This window comes from Hyla sarda, chromosome 5, assembly GCF_029499605.1.
Source record: "Hyla sarda isolate aHylSar1 chromosome 5, aHylSar1.hap1, whole genome shotgun sequence".
Taxonomy (NCBI): domain Eukaryota; kingdom Metazoa; phylum Chordata; class Amphibia; order Anura; family Hylidae; genus Hyla; species Hyla sarda.
This window is the reverse complement of record NC_079193.1, coordinates 162,942,820-162,949,751: the sequence shown is the minus strand read 5'-3', so window position 1 is coordinate 162,949,751 and position 6,932 is coordinate 162,942,820.

The following is a 6,932-nucleotide window of genomic DNA, read 5'->3' as shown; positions in this document are numbered from 1 at the left end:
TACCTTTGCAAGTACAGAAGGCTAAGACTCTCTGTACTGGAAAAAGTCCTGTAATTTTTCAAATAGTTTGTTTTACATTTTACACTATAATCGACCTTTAAAGGGGTACTCCGGCCCTGAGACATCTTACCCCCTATCCAAAGGATAGGGGATAAGATGTCTCACTGTGGGGGTCCTCCAGTCACGCCCCCTTCCATAGACTTGCATAGCGGGGGCGGGGGGTGACATCACACGGGGGCAGAGTCGTGACATCACGATACTCCGGCCCCGTGGTCGCCACTTGGCTGTTTGTGAGCTGGCACCGCGGCGTGCAGCTCAAACAGGTGGGTGGCAAATACAAGATTGCAGGGGTCCCCAGTGGCAGGACTCCCCCGCAGTGAGACATCTTATCCACTATCCTTTGGAAAGGGGATAAGATGACTCAGAGCCGGAGTACCCCTTTAATGACTTGAGCTAGGTTTACATTGCCTTTTGCATCTTACCCTTTAATGGTCCGATCGGCTCTTTTTCTTTTAGCTGATGGGACCCTAAAACGGGTTGGATGCAAATGACTACTATTGGGTCCCGACGGACCCCATTCACTTGCATGGGGTCAGTCGGTGATGCAGTAATTTTACAGGAATTTTGCGGAGAAAAAAAAGGTGTTTAGTACCATCTCTACAAGCTCCCTTTTCACTACACAAACACAGATGGCAACAAGAACAGTGTTGTCCAACATTTTTTATCAACTCATATGATTAATAATTGCTAATGTAAAGTTGTTCATCTAAATCATGATCAATCACACTGCGGCATTGCTTAATAAAATTATTGCTATAGGCCAGGTAGAATTTGTGGTAAAGCGCAAATGTCATTTATCGAAAGTTTGATTGCAACAGGTCTCAGAGTCTGATCGCAGGTGGTCTGACTGTATGACCCCTCCTGTATGAGCCCGCTTCTCCACAGCGTCCTCATGCTGTACAAAAGTGACAGCCCAATCGATAAGCCAATCACAAGCCGTTATATTTGCAAAATTATGTACCCAGTCCCTGCCAGTGATTGGTTAAGTGGGTTGTCACTCCTGTTCTGCACTAGTGAGTCTCTGAAGTGGGGGCTGAAGTGCACTGTGGAGAAGTGGTGGACCATGCCTCAGGAACTGTCCAGAGTAGGAGCAAATCCCCATAGCAAACCTATACTGTTCTGGACAGTTCCTGACATGGTCAGAGGTGTCAGCAGAGAGCACTGTGGTCAGACAGAAAATAAATTCTAAAAGTAAAGAACTTCCTGTGGAGAATACAGCAGCTGATAAGTACTGAAAGGATTAAGATTTTTAAATAGAAGTAATTTATAAATCTGTTTAACTTTCTGACACCAATTGATTTAACGAAAAATGTTTTCCAGTGGAGTACCCCTATAACTCTTTAGATGGCCGCTGTCAAAGTTCAGAGTGGCGTCTAAAGGGACATTTAACCTGTTCAGGACCCATGTCGTACCGGTACTTCATGGGACCCTGGTAGTTAAGGACCCATGACGTAAATGTACGTCCATGGGAATGTAAGCGGGCGGGGACCGGACCGGGGTGACTGCCTATATCGATCAGCAGGCACCCCGCGCAAATGCCCAGGGGGGGTCATCAGACCCCCCCCATGTCGGCGATCGTGCCAAATCGCAGCCGGAAGGGGTGGGGTTAATGACCTCTTCTTGCCGCTCTGCCGGCTTACTGAGTTCATTCAGTGGGCAGAGCTGCAAAAAGGAGCCAGGGACATCCCTCTGCCGTGATCGGAGCCCCTCAGAGAAGAAAAAGCCACATTAGAACAGGGACAGAATACATCACAGGGACAGGTAGGAGTAAAAAGTTATAAAAAAAAAGTCCCCCCCCCCCTTGACCCCCTAATAGGTCACCAAGGGTCTGCCACAGTTTTTTTCCCTATATAATGGTGTGCGATTTTTAATCACACACCGTTATAAATAAAGCTACACCAAACACACACTACATACTCCCCCAACTGTAGAAAAAAAGGCGATGGCTCGCCAGGCATTTTCGGCAGCGGAGGCATACGGTTTTCTTGCCTCCGACTCCAAATCTGTCAGTAAGGACAAGGAAGATCCTACATTCCTGTGTTCTTCCTCGTCCTCATCATCTAGTACTGATGACAATGCCCCTCGTAATAGGAGTCCGACCCCCCCCCCCCCCCAGACAAGTTTACAGGAGCCCCTTTCCGCTGAACCTGTCTGGAGACCCCCAGAGGCTTATCAGCCACAGGTTCTGGAGTTTGTTGGCGACTCCGGAATCCGGATTGACACAGCTGGATTCACTGAAATTGACTATTTCAGTTCTTTTTTCAGTGACAGCTTTTTCAATCTGATGGTGGAGCAGACGAATCTGTACGCCCAGCAGTTCATCGCCCACCACCCAGATTCTTTTTTGGCCAGGTCCAATGAATGGTACGCCATTGATGCAGCAGAAATGAGTACATTTTGGGGCCTTGTGCTGCATATGGGCCTGGTCAAAAAGCCCAGTGTCAGACAGTACTGGAGCGGGGACATCCTATACAAGACCCCGCTTTACAGTATGGTCATGACACGGAAGCTGTTCGAGGCCATTCGGAAATGCCTCCATTATGCAGATAATGAGGCATGTCCACCCCGAAGTGAATCCACCACTGACCGGCTTTACAAAGTGAGGCTGGTCATCGTTCACTTTGGGGCCAAATTTTTGGAGGCGTACGTACCGCTCAGGGAGCTCTCAGTAGATGAGTCTCATATCAGTTTTAAGGCGAGACTTATATTCTGCCATTATATTCCCTTGAAGCGGTCGCAGCGTGGCGTGAAGCTCTACAAACTTTGTGAGAGTACCTCTGGGTACACTTACAAGTTTAGAGTATATGAGGGACGAGATTCCCGTATTGAACCCCCAGAATGTTCCCTCACTCAGGGTGTTAGCGGGAAAATCGTTTGGGACGTTGTGCACCCATTGCTGGATAAGGGTTACCACGTGTACAACTTTTATACCAGCATCCCTCTGTTCACATCCCTTGCCGCCAGATCAACATCCACTTGTGGGACCTTGCGTAAAAACCAGAGAGGCCTCCCTCTAAATTTGATCCAGACACCTATTCCCAAGGGTGAGTCCCTTGCCCTTATCCATGAAAACCTGTTGCTGGTCAGGTATAAGGATAAGAGGGATGTCCTTATGCTGACCACAATTCATGGTAACAGTAGCTTACCTGTCCCTGTGCGGGGTACCACAACACCATTTGAGGCAACAGGTTAGGGACGGCCACACACATCACATTCCCAGAATGATGAATCAGAGCATAGGGTTTGGGGTGGGCATATTTTTTAGTTTCGCTATGCTCTGAGTCATCATTCTGGGAACATAACCTTTGTTATGATTTTGTGTCCCACTGTACCCCATTTTAGTTATTTAGTGTACCCCATGTAATGCCCCTTGAGGGGGGTCCCACTGTTCTGGCTCCATAGGCAGAAATGCAGAAGCTCAAGGCCCTTGAATGCGCTCCTGCTCCTCAGAGAACAGTGTGCACCCTCAGAGCTCCTAACGTCCAGATATGAGGTATGTACTTACTCCAAAGAAATGTACTTACAAATTTATGGTGACATTTTCTCCTGTTACCATTTGTGAAAATGAAAAATTTGGGTAACCCCAGCATTTTAGTGTAAAAAAATCAAATATTTATTTTCCACATTCCACTTAATGAACATTTATCAAACACCTGTGGGGTGTTAAAGCTCACTGTACTTGAGGGGTATAGTTTACAAAATAGTATGCCATGTATTTTTTTTTTTTGCTGTTCTGGCACCATAGGGGCTTCCTAAATACGAAATGCCCCCACCCCCCCCCCACCCCATTTCAGCAAAATTAGCAAATATTACTCCTTCTCGTCTGAGCATTGTAGTGCGCCCGCAGTGCACTTGACGTCCACACATGGGGTATTCCCATACTCAGAAGAGATGGGGTTACAAATTTTATGGGCATTTTCTCCTATTACCCCTTGTAAAAATGTAAAATTTCGGGGGAAACCAGCATTTTAGTTGAAAAAAATAATCATTTACACATCCAACTTTAACGAAAAGTTGTCAAACACCTGTGGGGTGTTAAGGCTCACTGTACCCCTTGTTACGTTCCTTGAGGGGTGTAGTTTCCAAAATAGTATGCCACCTGGGGTTTTTTTTTTTTGCTGTCCTGGCACCATAAGGGCTTCCTAAATGGGACATGCCCCCCCCCCTAAAACCATTTCAGCAAAATATGCTTTGCAAAAGCCAAATGTGACTCCTCTTCTGAGCATTGTAGTGCGCCCACAGTGCACTTGACGTCCACATATGGGGTGTTTCCATTCTCAGAAGAGATGGGGTTACAAACTTTGGGGGGCATTTTCTCCTATTTCTACTTGTAAAAAAATTATTTGGGGGAAAACTAGCATTTTAGTGAAAAATTTATTTACAGATCCAACTTTAACGAAAAGTTGTGAAATACCTATGGGGTGTTAAGACTCACTTTACCCCTTGTTGCGTTCCTTGAGGGGTGTAGTTTCCAAAATAGTATGCCATGTGTTTTTTTTTTTTGCTGTTCTGGCACCATAGGGGCTTCCTAAATGCGACATGCCCCCCAAAAACCATTTCAGAAAAATTCACTCTCCAAAATTCCACTGTCGCACCTTCCCTTCTGAGCCCTCTAATGCACCCACAGAGCACTTGACATACACATATGAGGTATTTCCTTACTCGAGAGAAATTCGGATACACTTTTTAGGAAGATTTCTCTCCTTTTACCCCTTGTAAAAATTCAAAAACTGGGTCTACAAGAACATGCCAGTGTAAAAAATGAAGATTATGAATTTTCTCCTTCAATTTGCTGCTATTCCTGTGAAACACCTAAAGGGTTAACAAACCTTTTGAATTTCATTTTGAATACTTTGAGGGTGCAGTTTTTATCATGGGGTCATTTATGGGGTATTTCTAATAAGAAGGCCCTTCAAATCCACTTCAAAACTAAACTGGTCCCTGAAAAAGTTAGATTTTGAAAATTTTGTGAAAAATACGAAAATTGCTGCTATACTTTGAAGCCCTCTGAGGTCTTCCAAAAGTAAAAACATGTCAACTTTATGATGCCAACATCCAAAATGTTATCGACAAAATGTTACCACTAATATAAAGTAGAATATGTCACGAAAAAACTCTGAATCAGAATGAAAGGTAAAAGCATCCCAGAGTTATTAATACTTAAAGTGACAGTGGTCAGATGTGCAAAAAATGGCCGGGGCCTACACTGAAAATTGGCTGGGTCCTTAAGGGGTTAAACAATCCCTGGTGGCCATGTGGGGTGGTTCGCACCCCCCCCCCTGCAACACGATCACTGAAGGGGGGGCCATCCACTGTGGAGGTAGCCAGAGGGCTTCCCTCAGTGCCCATACTGGTCCTGGCTCTGTGATTGATAGAGCCTGGCTGAAGCAGACTTTATCAATCAAGCGCAGAGCACACAGATCAATGTGGATCTATGGAACCACATTGATCTGTATAAGGAATCTACTGATTTCCCCTAAAAGTCCCCTAAGGGGACAAAGTGTAAAAAAAAAAAAAAAAAAAAAAAAAAGTTGAAAAGTTTTAACAAACACCATTAACCCCTTCCATATTAAAAGTTTGAATCACCCCCCTTTTCTCAAATTCCATATAAAAAATATGTAAACATAATAAAATAACTATATGTGCGTAAATGTACAAACTATAAAAAATATCATGTTAATTAAACCGCAGTCAATGGCGTACACGTAAAAAAATTCAAAAATTGCTTATTTTTGGTCATTTTGTATACCCTAAAAAATGTATAAAAAGCGATCAAAGAGTCCCATCAAAACAAAAATGGTACAGATAAAAACTGTAGATCACGGTGCAAACAATGAGCCCTGATACATCAATGTAGATGGAAAAATAAAAAATTTATAGGGGTCAGACTAAGACAATTTGACACATACTAATTTTGGTGCATGTAGTTACAATTTTTTTAAAGTAGTAAAATAAAATAAAACCTATATAAATTAGGTATCCTTGTAACCGTTTGGACCTACAGAAGATATGGTGTAATTTTTACCGAAAAGTGCACTGCATAGAATCGGAAGCCCCCAAAATTTATAAAATTGCGTATTTTTTATTTTGCCCCACAAATATTTTTTTTTCTGGTTTCGCAATAAATTTTGTGATGAAATGATTGATGTCATTATAAAGTACAATTGGTGGCGCAAAAAATAAAGCCCTCATATGGGTCTGAATGTGCAAAACTGAAATTATTATGATTTGATTATGATGATTTTTAGCAGGTGGTAAGGAAAAAACTAAAGTGTAAAAACGGAAAAACCCTGCATCCTTAAGGGGTTAAACTCTACTTAGGCATGTTGGGATTTGTTTTCCTCTTTACCACAGTCACTCTGCATTGGTTTGTGTCAATGAGATGTCTTCTTCAGAGTTCTTGATGGCAACGGGCTGTTACCTTTCACCAAATAATCCCCTTTGATATGAAAAAGAACAAAAAGTATTTTACATGCTAGTAGTTACCTTGAGTAAAAAAAAAAAAGTTTGAGTCTGAAATCTTCACTTCTTTATTCAGTTTAGGACCACCTGAAATGCAGTGTGCAGTCTGCTTCTAGGTTCAAAATGTTCTCATGTTGAGATGTTGTTGCTGTAGTACAAGGATGTATTGTGAGTCTTGTATGCTGACAGAAACAGCTGCGTATTAACCCACACAGGTACGCCCTGGCGTCCTGGGACTTAAGAACCCAGGGCGTACCTGTACGCCCGTGGGAATTCTGGTCCCTGCCGCTAGCCGGGCGGGGACCAGGATGTCTTCTGAAATCATTCAGTAGGCACTCCGTGCAAACCCCTGGGGTCGGGTCCTGAGACGGCACCAATCACCCTTTACCAGCAGGAGTGAGGTGTCATGG